The sequence below is a fragment of the Branchiostoma lanceolatum genome, chromosome 12, assembly GCF_035083965.1.
Source record: "Branchiostoma lanceolatum isolate klBraLanc5 chromosome 12, klBraLanc5.hap2, whole genome shotgun sequence".
Classification (NCBI taxonomy): Eukaryota; Metazoa; Chordata; class Leptocardii; order Amphioxiformes; family Branchiostomatidae; genus Branchiostoma; species Branchiostoma lanceolatum.
In genome coordinates this window covers 3,152,616-3,176,988 of record NC_089733.1, presented here as the reverse complement: position 1 = coordinate 3,176,988, position 24,373 = coordinate 3,152,616, and the positions used below count along the sequence as shown (strand labels likewise).

At 39.5% G+C, this 24,373-nt stretch overlaps 1 long non-coding RNA gene across 2 annotated transcripts; it reads right to left on the bottom strand.

Annotated features, from left to right (window-relative positions):
• Window positions 1–386: 386 nt before the first annotated feature.
• Window positions 387–6,395, bottom strand: LOC136446091 (uncharacterized). 2 transcript variants are annotated; one of them, XR_010757497.1, is made up of 7 exons: window positions 6,323–6,395; window positions 5,410–5,579; window positions 3,345–5,135; window positions 3,006–3,072; window positions 2,553–2,713; window positions 2,243–2,363; window positions 387–1,937 (listed from the first exon to the last, which is right to left on the bottom strand). It is a non-coding gene; the product is annotated as an uncharacterized lncRNA (long non-coding RNA). The 2 variants fall into 2 exon arrangements; XR_010757498.1 differs by lacking the exon at window positions 6,323–6,395 and adding an exon at window positions 5,849–6,302.
• Between the last annotated feature and the right edge of the window lie 17,978 nt (window positions 6,396–24,373).

The window sequence follows — 24,373 nt, the reverse complement described above, 5'->3', positions numbered from 1 at the left end:
GCTTTTTTGGGGGGGGCAAAATAATATGTTTGGCTGCGAAACATATTATTTTGCCCCCCCCCCCCAAAAAAAAGCCGCGTCAGAGCCTGCAACGGTGGCTAGGGTTTAGCTTCTGGGAAAGTAAAGGGAATAAAGAATGAAGTAAAGGGACTATCCATTCACACGGGGCAAGCGTCTCGGAAGAAAGGGAGGGACCATCCATTTGACATAGACTATAGAGGCTGGAAGAGAGTAACCATGCATTCAAGGTCAGGTTGGAGAGGGAGGGAAATCCATTTTACATCAGAGGGGAGAAGGGAACATCCATTTCATGCCATTTTGAGGTTGGAGAGGGAGAGAGCATCCATTTTTTTTCAACATCAAATGTGAAATATAAACTATATATCTGGTTTTAAACAGTTTATTTGATAGCAATTGTTGACAAAACAGAGAAATGCAAAGTGTACAATGTACAAAAAGGCACAAATTGCACTACACCTGAAACAATTACAATCAAAACAGAGGAAGAAGACTTTTATCTCAAAGCTAGTGTATTTTGGTTTCCAGGACAATTAAGGTGGCCAGTCTTATACTAGAAAAGTCACACAAAATACACGAACTATAAAGGCTAGTTGAAAACAAAAGACCTTTTTACAAGAAATAATCGATTTGAAGCATTTTACATTTAATGGCTTCAGATCTCACTCTATATGCCATAGCAGCACAGTACAAAATTTGACTACCGGTGCTTTCAGTACTCCGCATAGACCCAAACTGTGTCATTAACAAGAATTTCATCTACAGATTGCTGGGGGCATGACAGGAAGTCAACTTAAGTTGTGATTGTCATTTCAGTTCTAGGTTCAACCTAGAAATGTACAATCCCCTCTGTCTACCTGAAGCATTATCAGCCGAGAGAATCATAATCTCTTGACGGATGGCAAGATGTTGAGTCCATTTTGATGACACCCTGAGTTATGTTGCTGGTGAGGGGTCGAGACATCTCGAGAGCAACGACTACTCCTGCACACAGGACTCCAGCCTATCTCTGCGGTATGCAAACCTGATATATTGTAAATTCGGTTCCTGTGGCTATGCCGATGGCCGGGATTACATTCGAAGAAACCGCAAAGTTTAGTGTTTCAGAGATCAGGGATTTCCCTGGTTCTATCAGCTCACAACTACTCAGGCTCTCCAAGCACCTGCCTTCCTTCCTGGCCCTGTGCCATATCTTGGTTCGGGACTCCAAGATACGACACAAGGCAAATTATGTCCTGGTCTAGGTCCCCGGCAACCACCAACCAGTCTACATAAACAGAAAGGACAACAGATGGTAGAAGAACCCAAGCAGTCATAAGCCAACAGAACCAGGAAAGTCCCCGTTCTCTGAATCATTGAACTTCACAGCCACCCCGAATGCAATCTCAGCCATAAACACAGTCACAGAGACTGAACCAACAACGTACCGGGCATGCACAACACAGTTACGGGCTGAAGCCTTGCGTGAAAAAGTAGCTACCACTCACAAAATGCACCAACCCCCTACCAGCAACGGCACTCTGGATGTCAACAAAACAAACATCAAGCACCCTACCATCAACCAAGAGATTGTAATCATCCCTGTCGACAATGCCTCAGGTATACGGCGGGAATCGTACGTTTAGTTAACGCTATGAATGGAACATCACAAATCATGAACTTCCCATCATGCCAATTACAGGTGAGTCCCAGCCAAATTCTGCAATGATGCAAACACTTAGCAATTCCAGGTCCTCTGGCAGGGCGTACACACTAGCACTGGTCTTTCTGGGCGTCACAGCGAAGATGGCGTACTTGGCTTTGGATGACAGCCTCTCACCCAGAAGTCCCATGGCCATGAACATCGGTGTAGTTGATCTGGGCTTTAAGGCATCAATAAGATCCTGCTGAAGCTGCAGAAAGTTGTCAGCTTCTTGTAACTGCAAAAAGTGGAAAACAATTAATTAGGATGAGGCAGACTAAAATCTTTTTGCTTTGAATATTTTGAACAAGGCAGAAAAATGCCTTATTTCTGTCAGGAGTGGAATTGGTGACAAATCAGGGAGAAGATTAGTTAATGAAATACTATAATGCCCGCTACATAAATTGTTGATTACTGGTCTCAACTGGTCAAAGTGGATGATACTGGCAAAAGTTAACTGTTCAACATTAGTGATAATGGCCTGAACGTGTCAAAAATAGTAGTCTGGGTCGGGTTGGAGTAAACTGTACAGGATCTACTCACAGGTGTTCATCCAGCAGTCTTATTGTCTTGTGAATTCCTCCAGTCCCTTCAGTTTCAGCAGCAGGGCCAGGGTATGTGCTGTATGTGTCAGCTGCCTCACGCATAAACTGTTCATCCAGTCCTAAGTTGGAAAAGAAAAATACAATGTATTAGGACATTTGAATAAAAGTTAGGAAATTTCCAAGCGCATATTTGGTTTACCAGGAAATGTCCGTGATTCATAAGTAGAGAGTAAAGCGCTGAAAAATCAAAGACGATTGGGTATCCTGAAGGTAGAGAGTTCAATTATCAACCTTGCTGGCTGTCTCACCTTAAGAAAAGAGCAACAGTTCTTGTAGATAAGCCGGTAGATTCGCTTGACACCTCCTTGGCGTCGTGATGTATTGGATGTTGTCACATAGCATCTTCAGCGATGGTGGTGTTTGGCACAAGGCCCCTTACCCAGCCCCGAAGTAGCACGTCCGGACATTTCTGCGATATCGGCACAAGACAGACATGCATCACTTGACAAAAAAGCCAAACCATAATATTCATATCCTACATTCAATTCACAATCAGATAAGCAAGTAATTATAAAAAGACTTTTCTAGCAAGCATTATTCGGGTCGAGAAATTTATAAGATTCTGTCAATTTAAACTTGCCAACACAAAGGAATAAATCATTCATTGACAAAGACTTGTCCTTTAATGAAAAAATCTGGGTTGTATCAACAATTTCAGAACCTGAGTCAAATCTATCTATTCACACAATACGGTACAATACCTTGCCATCTATCTGTGAAAACCCCATATGTCCATCAGCTCATTTTATTCACGTGTCTCTTCTAGTCCTAAGTTGTGAAGAGAAAAAGATAGAATGCATTAGGACAATTCATATGAACGTCAGGAAGTTTGTTAGTTCTTTGTTCATTCACCTAATTTTCCATGGTACACATTAACGCGAAAATTTAAGACGCTCCAAAATCAAAGACGCTTTAAAGTACTCATTATCCTAGCTTAGATAACTTAAGTATTACTACTTCATGGAAGATTATCCAGTCAAGTACAACCAAAAGGCATTGGATCACCCCCACAAATCAATGTGACAGTCAGCTAACCTCACCTTTTAGAACAAACACCACATGTCATCGAAGATGGTCTCTGTGACGTCTTGGTACTGCTCTGGAAGTTGTCTTCTCCGGGTTTGTTGCAAAGCCCCCGTTGTGGTGACGGTTGATAACTGGTGATATGGCGAGAGGGAACATCAGTTTCATATGCCAGTTTGAGGGTGAAAACATCCATTTTCTTTAAATCTGATGTGTAATATAGATTATACATGGTTTACTTGAAAGCAATTATTGACAAAATGGAGGAATGCAAAGTATACAATGTTTTACAAAAAAGCACAAATCACACTAGAATTAAGTCTAACCTTTCAAAAATGCCAAACGAAAATGCTAAGCTAAAATGCTAACTAAGCTTAAATGCAACCGATAAAAGCTGAAAACGTATGTAGTAAATGTTGATGTCAATACATGGTACAGAGGTAGCATTTTTTTTTTTTAGACTAATGAAGTCTTTAAGAAAGTTATTATGCATCGTAAGGCTAAGGAATCGGTCAGATAGATATTAATATGTTTGTGTAAGTGTGTGTGCGTGCGTGCGTGCATGTTAATATGTCAATGTGTTAGGCTATGTGTGTGTGTGTGTTCCAACGTCAGTCTATGCCTTAATATAAGTAGCGGAAATTTTATAAGGCTCAGAAGGCTCTACACCATGAACTGACGATATCAACATCTACTAGATTAAAAAAGATGCAAAAAAAAAGATGAGACAAAAATGAAACCTGACCCTAGCTAACACATAGTAAGCTTAACTACATAAGATTGCTGTAAAATTGTACACCTTGCATTCCATAAAAGTTGATTATCAAAAAAACGCATTACTGGGGGCATGCAGGAACTTGATTTCATTTGTGATTGTCATTTCAGTTCTAGGTTCAGCTTGAAGCATTATCTGCCGAGAGAATCAAGGTCTCTTGATGGATGGCAAGGTGTTGAGTCCATTTTGATGACACCCTGAGTTATGTTGCTGGTGAGGGGTCGAGACATCTCGAGAGCAACGACTACTCCTGCACACAGGACTGCAGCCCGTTCCTGCGGTATACAAACCCGATATATTGTTAATTCGGTTCCTGTGGCTTTGTCGATGGCCGGGATTACATTCGAAGAAACCGCAAAGTTTAGTGTTTCAGAGATCAGGGATTTCCCTGGTTCTATCAGCTCACAACTACTCAGGCTCTCCAACCACCTGCCTTCCTTCCTGGCTCTGTGCCATATCTTGGTTCGGGACTCCAAGATACGACAAAAGGCAAATTATGTCCTGGTCTAGGTCCCCGGCAACCACCAACCAGTCTACATAAACAGAAAGGACAACAGATGGTAGAAGAACCCAAGCAGTCATAAGCCAACAGAACCAGGAAAGTCCCCGTTCTCTGAATCATTGAACTTCACAGCAACCCCGAATACAATCTCAGAAATAAACACAGTCACAAAGACTGAACCAACAACACAACGGGCATGCACACCACAGAAACAGGCTGAAGCCCTGCGTGAAAAAGTAGCCACCACTCACAAAATGCACCGACCCCCTACCAGCAACAATACCCCGGATGTCAACAAAATACACATCAAAACGATAATGATGTAAACACTTATCATAACCCAGGTCCTCTGACAGGGCGTGCACACAACCACCGGTCTTTCTGGGCATCGCAGATAAGATGACGTTCTTGGTATTGGATGACAGCCTCTCACCCAGAATTAGTCCCACCATGAACATCGGTGTAGTTGATCTGGGCTTGATGGCATCAATAAGATCCTGGAGGCTGCAGAGTCATGTCAGCTTCTTTTAACTGCAAGAAAGTGAAAAACAATGAATTAGGATGAGGCAGTGTATCATCGTTTTGCTTTGAATATTTTGAACAAGGCAGAAATATGCTTTATATCTGTCATGAGTGGAAAAGATGACAGAGCAGAGGCCAGATATTGTAACTATGTCATCTACATTGGTCAAACTGTAACCTGTAAAGTTGAACTGTTCAACGTGAGTGACACTGGCCTGAACTTGATAAACTTTACTGAAAAATAGTAGTTTTTTTTACGTTGTATAGGTTTTCATCTACTCACCGGTTTTCATCCAACAGTCTCCTTGTCTTGTGAATTCCTCACATCCCTTTACTTTCTGCTGGAACACAAATGGCGAGTAGTACAGACTTCTGGCTCCCACTGTTACACTGCAGCAGGGACAGGGTATGTGCACGTATCGGCTGCCTCACACCCAAACTGTTCATCCAGTCCTTAAATTGGAAAAGAAAAAGACAATGTATTATGACGTTTGATTAGAAGTCAGGAAATTTTCAAGCACACATTTCGTTTACCGGAATGTCTCCGTGCGATTCATAATAAAATATAAAGAAAACGCCAATTCGTAGATTCACATAACAGTTACACGGGTGGAGTGGCAAAGTTACCAAGACAAGCCGTAAAGAAACCCCGCCTGGACATTGTTATGCAAATCGAGACAATGATCTAGACATAACCGTAAATGCAAGCCAGGGGTCTTCACCTTTGACACTGCACATTCCTCCTCGAATCTACGACTGGGCGTATTCACAATCAGATAAGCAAGTAAAAGACAAAGACTTTTCCAGTATGCTTTGTTTGATTAGAAGGCAGTAAGTTTTCTAGCGCACATTTCGTTTACCGGGAAATGTCCGTGCGGTTCATTATAAAGTAAAAAGAATAAGCCCATTCGTAGATTCGAATACGCGTATGCAGCGTCGAATTTGAAGGCCCGGAGAGGCAAACAAAACTAGTCTAGACGTCTGGGCAGTGTTATGCAAATAGAGACAATTGTCTAGACAGTAATACAAGCCAGGGCCTTAACGTTGACACTGCACATGCATCCTCGAATATACGAATGGGCTTCACAATCAGATAAGCAAGGAAAAGACAAAGACTTTTCCAGTATGCGTTGTCCAGGTCCCAAAAGTACAACAATCTGTAACCCTAAGTCTGCCAACACAAAGGAAAGAATCACCTTTTATAGAACCGCATGTCCTCGGCTGGCTGAGATTTTCTCCGCGACTTGGTAATGCTCTGGAAGTTTTTTTACGACTAATCTTACCGTATGGGGTCAAAACTGACCTCACAATGTTTTCTACAAATACAGCTTTATTGGTGACTATTTTTTGTGGTTTGTATATATGTATAGTTTAAGTAATCTATAAGGGACAGTTTGACATGACTAGGTGTGAATAATTTCTGCTTATTATCATAATTTATGCAAAAATAGGAACATCGTCTTTTGCAACTAACGCTATTCAAACAAGCGGGCTCTTTTGAGGCCTGCGCCAACACTTTATGTCATATAGCATCTGAATGTCTTACGCTAGAACAACTAAACTTGGTCACCTTTTCTAAAATTTCGTTGGCAACAATTTGAATTTAATGAAATAACTAATCAATGTTTTCATGTTGCTATGGCAACCGGTTTCTGAGAGCCATATTTGGAAAAAGTCGCTAATTTTGGATTTTACAATGTAATTCTAGGGCTTTCTTTGTAAACTGCACTTATTTTCTTATATCAAAACCAACCAATGTTATTCACTATCACTTTTATGACTTAATATTCATAATTTATGCATATTTGATTACGTCATCGGTCAAAATCAAAGATGGCGGACGATATAATCAGATTAGCTATAACCGGCTATTTCAACCTCAAATCTCATTATTACCATGTTTATTCAAACAGAAACAATCTTAATATAAACATTTTGGTCCATTTTTATTGTGTTATTAGGTTATATGATGAAAAAATGCATTTAAAATAATTCAAGATGGTGGAACCAAGATGGCGGATTTCACTGGTGTAACCGATATGAATATGACTTTTATGACGTCATTTTGACGTTGTTCCTGTTGCTATCTACAAATAACGTCTTTGGATATATCATGATTTATCATACAGAATTTCTATATAAATTTTATCGTGTACCTTCGAGTTATATAGAAATACCCAATTTGTTGGTTTTCGTCAATAAAATCACATAAATGACGTCATAATACGTCGCAAGTGATTTCATTTTCTCAAATACCCGCCAAGTGCCCTATCGTTTGAATGTAAAGTTTGAACATTCTGATAAAGAGATTGAATTTTAGACCGGAGCACTGAATTGGTCTATAATGCTTTATAAGTATGGGGTGGGGGGGCGTAACTTTGGTCAGCTATTACTTCCTAACCATGAATGAGAAAGTAAAGTGATTTCATTTCCTCAAATACCCGCCAAGTGCCCTATCGTTTGAATGTAAAGTTTGAACATTCTGATAAAGAGATTGAATTTTAGACCGGAGCACTGAATTGGTCTATAATGCTTTATAAGTATGGGGTGGGGGGCGTAACTTTGGTCAGCTATTACTCCCTAACCATGAATGAGAAAGTAAAGTGATTTCATTTCCTCAAATACCCGCCAAGTGCCCTATCGTTTGAATGTACAGTTTCAACGTTCTGATAAAGAGATTGAATTTTAGACCGGAGCACTGAATTGGTCTATAATGCTTTATTAGAATGGGGTGGGGGGAGGCGTAACTTTGGTCAGCTATTACTCCCTAACCATGAATGAGAAAGTAAAGTGATTTCATTTCCTCAAATACACGCCAAGTGCCCTATCGTTTGAATGTAAAGTTTGAACATTCTGATAAAGAGATTGGATTTTAGACCGGAGCACTGAATTGGTCTATAATGCTTTATAAGTATGGTGTGGGGGGGCGTAACTTTGGTCAGCTATTACTCCCTAACCATGAATGAGAAAGTAAAGTGATTTCATTTCCTCAAATACCCACCAAGTGCCCTATCGTTTGAATGTAAAGTTTGAACATTCTGATAAAGAGATTGAATTTTAGACCGGAGCACTGAATTGGTCTATAATGCTTTATCAGTTTGGGGTGGGGGGGCGTAACTTTGGTCAGCTATTACTCCCTAACCATGAATGAGAAAGTAAAGTGATTTCATTTCCTCAAATACCCGCCAAGTGCCCTATCGTTTGAATGTAAAGTTTGAATATTCTGATAAAGAGATTGAATTTTAGACCGGAGCACTGAATTGGTCTATAATGCTTTATCAGTATGGGGTGGGGGGCGTAACTTTGGTCAGCTATTACTTCCTAACCATGAATGAGAAAGTAAAGTGATTTCATTTCCTCAAATACCCGCCAAGTGCCCTATCGTTTGAATGTAAAGTTTGAATATTCTGATAAAGAGATTGAATTTTAGACCGGAGCACTGAATTGGTCTATAATGCTTTATAAGTATGGGGTGGGGGGGGCGTAACTTTGGTCAGCTATTACTCCCTAACCATGAATGAGAAAGTAAAGTGATTTCATTTCCTCAAATACCCACCAAGTGCCCTATCGTTTGAATGTAAAGTTTGAACATTCTGATAAAGAGATTGAATTTTAGACCGGAGCACTGAATTGGTCTATAATGCTTTATAAGTATGGGGTGGGGGGCGTAACTTTGGTCAGCTATTACTCCCTAACCATGAATGAGAAAGTAAAGTGATTTCATTTCCTCAAATACCCGCCAAGTGCCCTATCGTTTGAATGTAAGGTTTGAACATTCTGATAAAGAGATTGAATTTTAGACCGGAGCACTGAATTGGTCTATAATGCTTTATAAGTATGGGGTGGGGGACGTAACTTTGGTCAGCTATTACTCCCTAACCATGAATGAGAAAGTAAAGTGATTTCATTTCCTCAAATACCCGCCAAGTGCCCAATCGTTTGAATGTAAAGTTTGAACATTCTGATAAAGAGATTGAATTTTAGACCGGAGCACTGAATTGGTCTATAATGCTTTATCAGTATGGGGTGGGGGGCGTAACTTTGGTCAGCTATTACTCCCTAACCATGAATGAGAAAGTAAAGTGATTTCATTTCCTCAAATACCAGCCAAGTGCCCTATCGTTTGAATGTAAAGTTTGAACATTCTGATAAAGAGATTGAATTTTAGACCGGAGCACTGAATTGGTCTATAATGCTTGAAAAGTATGGGGTGGGGGGAGGCGTAACTTTGGTCAGCTATTACTCCCTAACCATGAATTAGAAAGTAAAGTGATTTCATTTCCTCAAATACCCGCCAAGTGCCCTATCGTTTGAATGTAAAGTTTGAACATTCTGATAAAGAGGTTGAATTTTAGACCGGAGCACTGAATTGGTCTATAATGCTTTATAAGTATGGGGTGGGGGGCGTAACTTTGGTCAGCTATTACTCCCTAACCATGAATGAGAAAGTAAAGTGATTTCATTTCCTCAAATACCCGCCAAGTGCCCTATCGTTTGAATGTAAAGTTTGAACATTCTGGTAAAGAGATTGAATTTTAGACCGGAGCACTGAATTGGTCTATAATGCTTTATAAGTATGGGGTGGGGGGCGTAACTTTGGTCAGCTATTACTTCCTAACCATGAATGAGAAAGTAAAGTGATTTCATTTCCTCAAATACCCGCCAAGTACCCTATCGTTTGATTGTTAAGTTTGAACGTTCTGATAAAGAGATTTAATTTAAGACCGGAGCACTGAATTGGTCTATAATGCTTTATAAGTATGGGGTGGGGGGCGTAACTTTGGTCAGCTATTACTCCCTAACCATGAATGAGAAAGTAAAGTGATTTCATTTCCTCAAATACCCGCCAAGTGCCCTATCGTTTGAATGTAAAGTTTGAACATTCTGATAAAGAGATTAAATTTAGACCGGAGCACTGAATTGGTCTATAATGCTTTATAAGTATGGGGTGGGGGGCGTAACTTTGGTCAGCTATTACTCCCTAACCATGAATGAGAAAGTAAAGTGATTTCATTTCCTCAAATACCCGCCAAGTGCCCTATCGTTTGAATGTAAAGTTTGAACATTCTGATAAAGAGATTGAATTATAGACCGGAGCACTGAATTGGTCTATAATGCTTTATAAGTTTGGGGTGGGGGGGGCGTAACTTTGGTCAGCTATTACTCCCTAACCATGAATGAGAAAGTAAAGTGATTTCATTTCCTCAAATACCCACCAAGTGCCCTATCGTTTGAATGTAAAGTTTGAACATTCTGATAAAGAGATTGAATTTTAGACCGGAGCACTGAATTGGTCTATAATGCTTTATCAGTTTGGGGTGGGGGGCGTTACTTTGGTCAGCTATTACTCCCTAACCATGAATGAGAAAGTAAAGTGATTTCATTTCCTCAAATACCCACCAAGTGCCGTATCGTTTGAATGTAAAATTTGAACATTCTGATAAAGAGATTGAATTTTAGACCGGAGCACTGAATTGGTCTATAATGGTTTATCAGTATGGGGTGGGGGGCGTAACTTTGGTCAGCTATTACTCCCTAACCATGAATGAGAAAGTAAAGTGATTTCATTTCCTCAAATACACGCCAAGTGCCCTATCGTTTGAATGTACAGTTTGAACATTCTGATAAAGAGATTGAATTTTAGACCGGAGCACTGAATTGGTCTATAATGCTTTATAAGTATGGGGTGGGGGGCGTAACTATAGTCAGCTATTACTTCCTAACCATGAATGAGAAAGTAAAGTGATTTCATTTCCTCAAATACCCGCCAAGTGCCCTATCGTTTGAATGTAAAGTTTGAACATTCTGATAAAGAGATTGAATTTTAGACCGGAGCACTGAATTAGTCTATAATGCTTTATCAGTATGAGGTGGGGGGCGTTACTTTGGTCAGCTATTACTTCCTAACCATGAATGAGAAAGTAAAGTGATTTCATTTCCTCAAATACCCGCCAAGTGCCCTATCGTTTGAATGTAAAGTTTGAACATTCTGATAAAGAGATTGAATTTTAGACCGGAGCACTGAATTGGTCTATAATGCTTTATAAGTATGGGGTGGGGGGGGGGCGTAACTTTGGTCAGCTATTACTCCCTAACCATGAATGAGAAAGTAAAGTGATTTCATTTCCTCAAATACCCGCCAAGTGCCCTATCGTTTGAATGTAAAGTTTGAACATTCTGATAAAGAGATTGAATTTTAGACCGGAGCACTGAATTGGTCTATAATGCTTTTTAAGTATGGGGTGGGGGGAGGCGTAACTTTGGTCAGCTATTACTCCCTAACCATGAATGAGAAAGTAAAGTGATTTCATTTCCTCAAATACCCGCCAAGTGCCCTATCGTTTGAATGTAAAGTTTGAACATTCTGATAAAGAGATTGAATTTTAGACCGGAGCACTGAATTGGTCTATAATGCTTTATCAGTATGGGGTGGGGGGCGTTACTTTGGTCAGCTATTACTCCCTAACCATGAATGAGACAGTAAAGTGATTTCATTTCCTCAAATACCCGCCAAGTGCCCTATCGTTTGAAGGTAAAGTTTGAACGTTCTGATAAAGAGATTGAATTTTAGACCGGAGCACTGAATTGGTCTATAATGCTTTATCAGTATGGGGTGGGGGGCGTTACTTTGGTCAGCTATTACTCCCTAACCATGAATGAGACAGTAAAGTGATTTCATTTCCTCAAATACCCACCAAGTGCCCTATCGTTTGAATGTAAAGTTTGAACATTCTGATAAAGAGATTAAATTTAAGACCGGAGCACTGAATTGGTCTATAATGCTTTATAAGTATGGGGTGGGGGCGTAACTTTGGTCAGCTATTACTCCCTAACCATGAATGAGAAAGTAAAGTGATTTCATTTCCTCAAATACCCGCCAAGTGCCCTATCGTTTGAATGTAAAGTTTGAACATTCTGAAAAAGAGATTGAATTTTAGACCGGAGCACTGAATTGGTCTATAATGCTTTATCAGTATGGGGTGGGGGGCGTAACTTTGGTCAGCTATTACTTCCTAACCATGATTGAGAAAGTAAAGTGATTTCATTTCCTCAAATACCCGCCAAGTGCCCTATCGTTTGAATGTAAAGTTTGAATATTCTGATAAAGAGATTGAATTTTAGACCGGAGCACTGAATTGGTCTATAAAGCTTTATAAGTATGAGGTGGGGGGGGGGCGTAATTTTGGTCAGCTATTACTCCCTAACCATGAATGAGAAAGTAAAGTGATTTCATTTCCTCAAATACCCACCAAGTGCCCTATCGTTTGAATGTAAAGTTTGAACATTCTGATAAAGAGATTGAATTTTAGACCGGAGCACTGAATTGGTCTATAATGCTTTATAAGTATGGGGTGGGGGGCGTTACTTTGGTCAGCTATTACTCCCTAACCATGAATGAGAAAGTAAAGTGATTTCATTTCCTCAAATACCCGCCAAGTGCCCTATCGTTTGAATGTAAGGTTTGAACATTCTGATAAAGAGATTGAATTTTAGACCGGAGCACTGAATTGGTCTATAATGCTTTATAAGTATGGGGTGGGGGACGTAACTTTGGTCAGCTATTACTCCCTAACCATGAATGAGAAAGTAAAGTGATTTCATTTCCTCAAATACCCGCCAAGTGCCCTATCGTTTGAATGTAAAGTTTGAACATTCTGATAAAGAGATTGAATTTTAGACCGGAGCACTGAATTGGTCTATTATGCTTTATAAGTATGGGGTGGGGGGCGTAACTTTGGTCAGCTATTACTCCCTAACCATGAATGAGAAAGTAAAGTGATTTCATTTCCTCAAATACCCGCCAAGTGCCCTATCGTTTGAATGTAAAGTTTGAACATTCTGATGAAGAGATTGAATTTTAAACCGGAGCACTGAATTGGTCTATAATGCTTTATAAGTATGGGGTGGGGGGCGTAACTTTGGTCAGCTATTACTCCCTAACCATGAATGAGAAAGTAAAGTGATTTCATTTCCTCAAATACCCGCCAAGTGCCCTATCGTTTGAATGTAAAGTTTGAACATTCTGATAAAGAGATTGAATTTTAGACCGGAGCACTGAATTGGTCTATAATGCTTTATAAGTATGGGGTGGGGGGCGTAACTTTGGTCAGCTATTACTCCCTAACCATGAATGAGAAAGTAAAGTGATTTCATTTCCTCAAATACCCGCCAAGTGCCCTATCGTTTGAATGTAAAGTTTGAACATTCTGATAAAGAGATTGAATTTTAGACCGGAGCACTGAATTGGTCTATAATGCCTTATAAGTATGGGGTGGGGGGCGTAACTTTGGTCAGCTATTACTCCCTAACCATGAATGAGAAAGTAAAGTGATTTCATTTCCTCAAATACCCGCCAAGTGCCCTATCGTTTGAATGTAAAGTTTGAACATTCTGATAAAGAGATTGAATTTTAGACCGGAGCACTGAATTGGTCTATAATGCTTTATAAGTATGGGGTGGGGGGCGTAACTTTGGTCAGCTATTACTCCCTAACCATGAATGAGAAAGTAAAGTGATTTCATTTCCTCAAATACCCGCCAAGTGCCCTATCGTTTGAATGTAAAGTTTGAACATTCTGATAAAGAGATTGAATTTTAGACCGGAGCACTGAATTGGTCTATAATGCTTTATAAGTATGGGGTGGGGGGCGTAACTTTGGTCAGCTATTACTCCCTAACCATGAATGAGAAATTAAAGTGATTTCATTTCCTGAAATACCCGCCAAGTGCCCTATCGTTTGAATGTAAAGTTTGAACATTCTGATAAAGAGATTGAATTTTAGACCGGAGCACTGAATTGGTCTATAATGCTTTATAAGTATGGGGTGGGGGGGGCGTAACTTTGGTCAGCTATTACTCCCTAACCATGAATGAGAAAGTAAAGTGATTTCATTTCCTCAAATACCCGCCAAGTGCCCTATCGTTTGAATGTAAAATTTTAACATTCTGATAAAGAGATTGAATTTTAGACCGGAGCACTGAATTGGTCTATAATGCTTTATAAGTATGGGGTGGGGGCGTAACTTTGGTCAGCTATTACTCCCTAACCATGAATGAGAAAGTAAAGTGATTTCATTTCCTCAAATACCCGCCAAGTGCCCTATCGTTTGAATGTAAAGTTTGAACATTCTGATAAAGAGATTGAATTTTAGACCGGAGCACTGAATTGGTCTATAATGCTTTATAAGTATGGGGTGGGGGGCGTAACTTTGGTCAGCTATTACTCCCTAACCATGAATGAGAAAGTAAAGTGATTTCATTTCCTCAAATACCCGCCAAGTGCCCTATCGTTTGAATGTAAAGTTTGAACATTCTGATAAAGAGATTGAATTTTAGACCGGAGCACTGAATTGGTCTATAATGCTTTATCAGTATGGGGTGGGGGGCGTTACTTTGGTCAGCTATTACTCCCTAACCATGAATGAGACAGTAAAGTGATTTCATTTCCTCAAATACCCACCAAGTGCCCTATCGTTTGAATGTAAAGTTTGAACATTCTGATAAAGAGATTGAATTTTAGACCGGAGCACTGAATTGGTCTATAATGCTTTATAAGTATGGGGTGGGGGGCGTAACTTTGGTCAGCTATTACTTCCTAACCATGAATGAGAAAGTAAAGTGATTTCATTTCCTCAAATACCCGCCAAGTGCCCTATCGTTTGAATGTAAAGTTTGAACATTCTGATAAAGAGATTGAATTTTAGACCGGAGCACTGAATTGGTCTATAATGCTTTATAAGTATGGGGTGGGGGGAGGCGTAACTTTGGTCAGCTATTACTCCCTAACCATGAATGAGAAAGTAAAGTGATTTCATTTCCTCAAATACCCGCCAAGTGCCCTATCGTTTGAATGTAAAGTTTGAACATTCTGATAAAGAGATTGAATTTTAGACCGGAGCACTGAATTGGTCTATAATGCTTTATAAGTATGGGGTGGGGGGGCGTAACTTTGGTCAGCTATTACTTCCTAACCATGAATGAGAAAGTAAAGTGATTTCATTTCCTCAAATACCCGCCAAGTGCCCTATCGTTTGAATGTAAAGTTTGAACATTCTGATAAAGAGATTGAATTTTAGACCGGAGCACTGAATTGGTCTATAATGCTTTATAAGTATGGGGTGGGGGGCGTAACTTTGGTCAGCTATTACTCCCTAACCATGAATGAGAAAGTAAAGTGATTTCATTTCCTCAAATACCCGCCAAGTGCCCTATCGTTTGAATGTAAAGTTTGAACATTCTGATAAAGAGATTGAATTTTAGACCGGAGCACTGAATTGGTCTATAATGCTTTATAAGTATGGGGTGGGGGGGCGTACCTTTGGTCAGCTATTACTTCCTAACCATGAATGAGAAAGTAAAGTGATTTCATTTCCTCAAATACCCGCCAAGTGCCCTATCGTTTGAATGTAAAGTTTGAACATTCTGATAAAGAGATTGAATTTTAGACCGGAGCACTGAATTGGTCTATAATGCTTTATAAGTATGGGGTGGGGGGCGTAACTTTGGTCAGCTATTACTCCCTAACCATGTATGGGAAAGTAAAGTGATTTCATTTCCTCAAATACCCGCCAAGTGCCCTATCGTTTGAATGTAAAGTTTGAACATTCTGATAAAGAGATTGAATTTTAGACCGGAGCACTGAATTGGTCTATAATGCTTTATCAGTATGGGGTGGGGGGCGTTACTTTGGTCAGCTATTACTCCCTAACCATGAATGAGACAGTAAAGTGATTTCATTTCCTCAAATACCCACCAAGTGCCCTATCGTTTGAATGTAAAGTTTGAACATTCTGATAAAGAGATTGAATTTTAGACCGGAGCACTGAATTGGTCTATAATGCTTTATCAGTATGGGGTGGGGGGCGTAACTTTGGTCAGCTATTACTCCCTAACCATGAATGAGAAAGTAAAGTGATTTCATTTCCTCAAATACCCGCCAAGTGCCCTATCGTTTGAATGTAAGGTTTGAACATTCTGATAAAGGGATTGAATTTTAGACCGGAGCACTGAATTGGTCTATAATGCTTTATAAGTATGGGGTGGGGGACGTAACTTTGGTCAGCTATTACTCCCTAACCATGAATGAGAAAGTAAAGTGATTTCATTTCCTCAAATACCCGCCAAGTGCCCTATCGTTTGAATGTAAAGTTTGAACATTCTGATAAAGAGATTGAATTTTAGACCGGAGCACTGAATTGGTCTATAATGCTTTATAAGTATGGGGTGGGGGGCTTAACTTTGGTCAGCTATTACTCCCTAACCATGAATGAGAAAGTAAAGTGATTTCATTTCCTCAGATACCCGCCAAGTGCCCTATCGTTTGAAGGTAAAGTTTGAACGTTCTGATAAAGAGATTGAATTTTAGACCGGAGCACTGAATTGGTCTATAATGCTTTATCAGTATGGGGTGGGGGGCGTTACTTTGGTCAGCTATTACTCCCTAACCATGAATGAGACAGTAAAGTGATTTCATTTCCTCAAATACCCACCAAGTGCCCTATCGTTTGAATGTAAAGTTTGAACATTCTGATAAAGAGATTAAATTTAAGACCGGAGCACTGAATTGGTCTATAATGCTTTATAAGTATGGGGTGGGGGGCGTAACTTTGGTCAGCTATTACTCCCTAACCATGAATGAGAAAGTAAAGTGATTTCATTTCCTCAAATACCCGCCAAGTGCCCTATCGTTTGAATGTAAAGTTTGAACATTCTGATAAAGAGATTGAATTTTAGACCGGAGCACTGAATTGGTCTATAATGCTTTATCAGTATGGGGTGGGGGGCGTAACTTTGGTCAGCTATTACTTCCTAACCATGATTGAGAAAGTAAAGTGATTTCATTTCCTCAAATACCCGCCAAGTGCCCTATCGTTTGAATGTAAAGTTTGAATATTCTGATAAAGAGATTGAATTTTAGACCGGAGCACTGAATTGGTCTATAAAGCTTTATAAGTATGGGGTGGGGGGGGGGCGTAATTTTGGTCAGCTATTACTCCCTAACCATGAATGAGAAAGTAAAGTGATTTCATTTCCTCAAATACCCACCAAGTGCCCTATCGTTTGAATGTAAAATTTGAACATTCTGATAAAGAGATTGAATTTTAGACCGGAGCACTGAATTGGTCTATAATGGTTTATCAGTATGGGGTGGGGGGCGTAACTTTGGTCAGCTATTACTCCCTAACCATGAATGAGAAAGTAAAGTGATTTCATTTCCTCAAATACCCGCCAAGTGCCCTATCGTTTGAATGTAAAGTTTGAACATTCTGATAAAGAGATTGAATTTTAGACCGGAGCACTGAATTGGTCTATAATGCTTTATAAGTATGGGGTGGGGGGCGTAACTTTGGTCAGCTATTACTCCCTAACCATGAATGAGAAAGTAAAGTGATTTCATTTCCTCAAATACCCGCCAAGTGCCCTATCGTTTGAATGTAAAGTTTGAACATTCTGATAAAGAGATTGAATTTTAGACCGGAGCACTGAATTGGTCTATAATGCTTTATAAGTATGGGGTGGGGGGGCGTAACTTTGGTCAGCTATTACTTCCTAACCATGAATGAGAAAGTAAAGTGATTTCATTTCCTCAAATACCCGCCAAGTGCCCTATCGTTTGAATGTAAGGTTTGAACATTCTGATAAAGAGATTGAATTTTAGACCGGAGCACTGAATTGGTCTATAATGCTTTATAAGTATGGGGTGGGGGGGGGAACTTTGGTCAGCTATTACTCCCTAACCATGAATGAGAAAGTAAAGTGATTTCATTTCCTCAAATACCCGCCAAGTGCCCTATCGTTTGAATGTAAAGTTTGAACATTCTGATAAAGAGATTGAATTTTAGACCGGAGCACTGAATTGGTCTATAATGCTTTATAAGTATGCGGTGTGGGGCGTAACTTTGGTCAGCTATTACTCCCTAACCATGAATGAGAAAGTAAAGTGATTTCAATTCCTCAAATACACGCCAAGTGCCCTATCGTTTGAATGTACAGTTTGAACATTCTGATAAAGAGATTGAATTTTAGACCGGAGCACTGAATTGGTCTATAATGCTTTATAAGTATGGGGTGGGGGCGTAACTTTGGTCAGCTATTACTTCCTAACCATGAATGAGAAAGTAAAGTGATTTCATTTCCTCAAATACCCGCCAAGTGCCCTATCGTTTGAATGTAAAGTTTGAACATTCTGATAAAGAGATTGAATTTTAGACCGGAGCACTGAATTGGTCTATAATGATTTATAAGTATGGGGTGGGGGGCGTAACTTTGGTCAGCTATTACTCCCTAACCATGAATGAGAAAGTAAAGTGATTTCATTTCCTCAAATACCCGCCAAGTGCCCTATCGTTTGAATGTAAAGTTTGAACATTCTGATAAAGAGATTGAATTTTAGACCGGAGCACTGAATTGGTCTATAATGCTTTATAAGTATGGGGTGGGGGGCGTAACTTTGGTCAGCTATTACTCCCTAACCATGAATGAGAAAGTAAAGTGATTTCATTTCCTCAAATACCCGCCAAGTGCCCTATCGTTTAAGTTGAAGTTTGAACATTCTGATAAAGAGATTGAATTTTAGACCGGAGCACTGAATTGGTCTATAATGCTTTATAAGTATGGGGTGGGGGGCGTAACTTTGGTCAGCTATTACTTCCTAACCATGAATGAGAAAGTAAAGTGATTTCATTTCCTCAAATACCCGCCAAGTGCCCAATCGTTTGAATGTAAAATTTGAAAGTTCTGATAAAAAGATTGAATTTTAGACCGGAGCACTGAATTGGTCTATAATGCTTTATAAGTATGGGGTGGGGGGGGGGCGTAACTTTGGTCAGCTATTACTCCCTAACCATGAATTAGAAAGTAAAGTGATTTCATTTCCTCAAATACCCGCCAAATGCCATATCGTTTGAATGTAAAGTTTGAACATTCTGATAAAGAGGTTGAATTTTAGACCGGAGCACTGAATTGGTCTATAATGCTTTATAAGTATGGGGTGGGGGCGTAACTTTGGTCAGCTATTACTCCCTAACCATGAATGAGAAAGTAAAGTGATTTCATTTCCTCAAATACCCGCCAAGTGCCCTATCGTTTGAATGTAAAGTTTGAACATTCTGATAAAGAGATTGAATTTTAGACCGGAGCACTGAATTGGTCTATTATGCTTTATAAGTATGGGGTTGGGGGCGTTACTTTGGTCAGCTATTACTTCCTAACCATGAATGAGAAAGTAAAGTGATTTCATTTCCTCAAATACCCGCCAAGTGCCCTATCGTTTGAATGTAAAGTTTGAACATTCTGATAAAGAGATTGAATTTTAGACCGGAGCACTGAATTGGTCTATAATGCTTTATAAGTATGGGGTGGGGGGCGTCACTTTGGTCAGCTATTACTTCCTAACCATGAATGAGAAAGTAAAGTGATTTCATTTCCTCAAATACCCGCCAAGTGCCCTATCGTTTGAATGTAAGGTTTGAACATTCTGATAAAGAGATTGAATTTTAGACCGGAGCACTGAATTGGTCTATAATGCTTTATAAGTATGGGGTGGGGGGCGTAACTTTGGTCAGCTATTTCTCCCTAACCATGAATGAGAAAGTAAAGTGATTTCATTTCCTCAAATACCCACCAAGTGCCCTATCGTTTGAATGTAAAGTTTGAACATTCTGATAAAGAGGTTGAATTTTAGACCGGAGCACTGAATTGGTCTATAATGCTTAATAAGTATGGGGTGGGGGGCGTAACTTTGGTCAGCTATTACTCCCTAACCATGAATGAGAAAGTAAAGTGATTTCATTTCCTCAAATACCCGCCAAGTGCCCAATCGTTTGAATATAAAATTTGAAAGTTCTGATAAAAAGATTGAATTTTAGACCGGAGCACTGAATTGGTCTATAATGCTTTATAAGTATGGGGTGGGGGGGGGGAACTTTGGTCAGCTATTACTCCCTAACCATGAATTAGAAAGTAAAGTGATTTCATTTCCTCAAATACCCGCCAAGTGCCATATCGTTTGAATGTAAAGTTTGAACATTCTGATAAAGAGGTTGAATTTTAGACCGGAGCACTGAATTGGTCTATAATGCTTTATAAGTATGGGATGGGGGCGTAACTTTGGTCAGCTATTACTCCCTAACCATGAATGAGAAAGTAAAGTGATTTCATTTCCTCAAATACCCGCCAAGTGCCCTATCGTTTGAATGTAAAGTTTGAACATTCTGATAAAGAGGTTGAATTTTAGACCGGAGCACTGAATTGGTCTATTATGCTTTATAAGTATGGGGTGGGGGGCGTCACTTTGGTCAGCTATTACTTCCTAACCATGAATGAGAAAGTAAAGTGATTTCATTTCCTCAAATACCCGCCAAGTGCCCTATCGTTTGAATGTAAAGTTTGAACATTCTGATAAAGAGATTGAATTTTAGACCGGAGCACTGAATTGCTCTATAATGCTTTATAAGTATGGGGTGGGGGGCGTCACTTTGGTCAGCTATTACTTCCTAACCATGAATGAGAAAGTAAAGTGATTTCATTTCCTCAAATACCCGCCAAGTGCCCTATCGTTTGAATGTAAAGTTTGAACATTCTGATAAAGAGATTGAATTTTAGACCGGAGCACTGAATTGGTCTATAATGCTTTATAAGTATGGGGTGGGGGGCGTAACTTTGGTCAGCTATTACTCCCTAGCCATGAATGAGAAAGTAAAGTGTTTTCATTTCCTCAAATACCCGCCAAGTGCCCTATCGTTTGAATGTAAAGTTTGAACGTTCTGATAAAGAGATTGAATTTTAGACCGGAGCACTGAATTGGTCTATAATGCTTTATAAGTATGGGGTGGGGGGCGTTACTTTGGTCAGCTATTACTCCCTAACCATGAATGAGAAAGTAAAGTGATTTCATTTTCTCAAATACCCGCCAAGTGCCCTATCGATTGAATGTAAAGTTTGAACATTCTGATAAAGAGATTAAATTTTAGACCGGAGCACTGAATTGGTCTATAATGCTTTATAAGTATGGGGTGGGGGGCGTAACTTTGGTCAGCTATTACTCCCTAACCATGAATGAGAAAGTAAAGTGATTTCATTTCCTCAAATACCCGCCAAGTGCCCTATCGTTTGAATGTAAAGTTTGAACATTCTGATAAAGAGATTGAATTTTAGACCGGAGCACTGAATTGGTCTATAATGCTTTATAAGTATGGGGTGGGGGGCGTAACTTTGGTCAGCTATTACTCCCTAACCATGAATGAGAAAGTAAAGTGATTTCATTTCCTCAAATACCCGCCAAGTGCGCAATCGTTTGAATGTAAAATTTGAAAGTTCTGATAAAAAGATTGAATTTTAGACCGGAGCACTGAATTGGTCTATAATGCTTTATAAGTATGGGGTGGGGGAGGGGAAATTTGGTCAGCTATTACTCCCTAACCATGAATTAGAAAGTAAAGTGATTTCATTTCCTCAAATACCCGCCAAGTGCCATATTGTTTGAATGTAAAGTTTGAACATTCTGATAAAGAGGTTGAATTTTAGACCGGAGCACTGAATTGGTCTATAATGCTTTATAAGTATGGGATGGGGGCGTAACTTTGGTCAGCCATTACTCCCTAACCATGAATGAGAAAGTAAAGTGATTTCATTTCCTCAAATACCCGCCAAGTGCCCTATCGTTTGAATGTAAAGTTTGAACATTCTGATAAAGAGATTCAATTTTAGACCGGAGCACTGAATTGGTCTATTATGCTTTATAAGTATGGGGTGGGGGGCGTAACTTTGGTCAGCTATTACTTCCTAACCATGAATGAGAAAGTAAAGTGATTTCATTTCCTCAAATACCCGCCAAGTGCCCTATCGTTTGAATGTAAAGTTTGAACATTCTGATAAAGAGATTGAATTTTAGACCGGAGCACTGAATTGGTCTATAATGCTTTATAAGTATGGGGTGGGGGGCGTTACTTTGGTCAGCTATTACTTCCTAACCATGAATGAGAAAGTAAAGTGATTTCATTTCCTCAAATACCCGCCAAGTGCCCTATCGTTTGAATGTAAAGTTTGAACATTCTGATAAAGAGATTGAATTTTAGACCGGAGCACTGAATTGGTCTATAATGCTTTATAAGTATGGGGTGGGGGGCGTAACTTTGGTCAGCTATTACTCCCTAACCATGAATGAGAAAGTAAAGTGATTTCATTTCCTCAAATACCCGCCAAGTGCCCTATCGTTTGAATGTAAAGTTTGAACATTCTGATAAAGAGATTGAATTTTAGACCGGAGCACTGAATTGGTCTATAATGCTTTATAAGTATGGGGTGGGGGGGCGTAACTTTGGTCAGCTATTACTTCCTAACCATGAATGAGAAAGTAAAGTGATTTCATTTCCTCAAATACCCGCCAAGTGCCCTATCGTTTGAATGTAAGGTTTGAACATTCTGATAAAGAGATTGAATTTTAGACCGGAGCACTGAATTGGTCTATAATGCTTTATAAGTATGGGGTGGGGGGGGGAACTTTGGTCAGCTATTACTCCCTAACCATGAATGAGAAAGTAAAGTGATTTCATTTCCTCAAATACCCGCCAAGTGCCCTATCGTTTGAATGTAAAGTTTGAACATTCTGATAAAGAGATTGAATTTTAGACCGGAGCACTGAATTGGTCTATAATGCTTTATAAGTATGCGGTGTGGGGCGTAACTTTGGTCAGCTATTACTCCCTAACCATGAATGAGAAAGTAAAGTGATTTCAATTCCTCAAATACACGCCAAGTGCCCTATCGTTTGAATGTACAGTTTGAACATTCTGATAAAGAGATTGAATTTTAGACCGGAGCACTGAATTGGTCTATAATGCTTTATAAGTATGGGGTGGGGGCGTAACTTTGGTCAGCTATTACTTCCTAACCATGAATGAGAAAGTAAAGTGATTTCATTTCCTCAAATACCCGCCAAGTGCCCTATCGTTTGAATGTAAAGTTTGAACATTCTGATAAAGAGATTGAATTTTAGACCGGAGCACTGAATTGGTCTATAATGATTTATAAGTATGGGGTGGGGGGCGTAACTTTGGTCAGCTATTACTCCCTAACCATGAATGAGAAAGTAAAGTGATTTCATTTCCTCAAATACCCGCCAAGTGCCCTATCGTTTGAATGTAAAGTTTGAACATTCTGATAAAGAGATTGAATTTTAGACCGGAGCACTGAATTGGTCTATAATGCTTTATAAGTATGGGGTGGGGGGCGTAACTTTGGTCAGCTATTACTCCCTAACCATGAATGAGAAAGTAAAGTGATTTCATTTCCTCAAATACCCGCCAAGTGCCCTATCGTTTAAATTGAAGTTTGAACATTCTGATAAAGAGATTGAATTTTAGACCGGAGCACTGAATTGGTCTATAATGCTTTATAAGTATGGGGTGGGGGGCGTAACTTTGGTCAGCTATTACTTCCTAACCATGAATGAGAAAGTAAAGTGATTTCATTTCCTCAAATACCCGCCAAGTGCCCAATCGTTTGAATGTAAAATTTGAAAGTTCTGATAAAGAGATTGAATTTTAGACCGGAGCACTGAATTGGTCTATAATGCTTTATAAGTATGGGGTGGGGGGGGGGCGTAACTTTGGTCAGCTATTACTCCCTAACCATGAATTAGAAAGTAAAGTGATTTCATTTCCTCAAATACCCGCCAAATGCCATATCGTTTGAATGTAAAGTTTGAACATTCTGATAAAGAGGTTGAATTTTAGACCGGAGCACTGAATTGGTCTATAATGCTTTATAAGTATGGGGTGGGGGCGTAACTTTGGTCAGCTATTACTCCCTAACCATGAATGAGAAAGTAAAGTGATTTCATTTCCTCAAATACCCGCCAAGTGCCCTATCGTTTGAATGTAAAGTTTGAACATTCTGATAAAGAGATTGAATTTTAGACCGGAGCACTGAATTGGTCTATTATGCTTTATAAGTATGGGGTTGGGGGCGTTACTTTGGTCAGCTATTACTTCCTAACCATGAATGAGAAAGTAAAGTGATTTCATTTCCTCAAATACCCGCCAAGTGCCCTATCGTTTGAATGTAAAGTTTGAACATTCTGATTAAGAGATTGAATTTTAGACCGGAGCACTGAATTGGTCTATAATGCTTTATAAGTATGGGGTGGGGGGCGTCACTTTGGTCAGCTATTACTTCCTAACCATGAATGAGAAAGTAAAGTGATTTCATTTCCTCAAATACCCGCCAAGTGCCCTATCGTTTGAATGT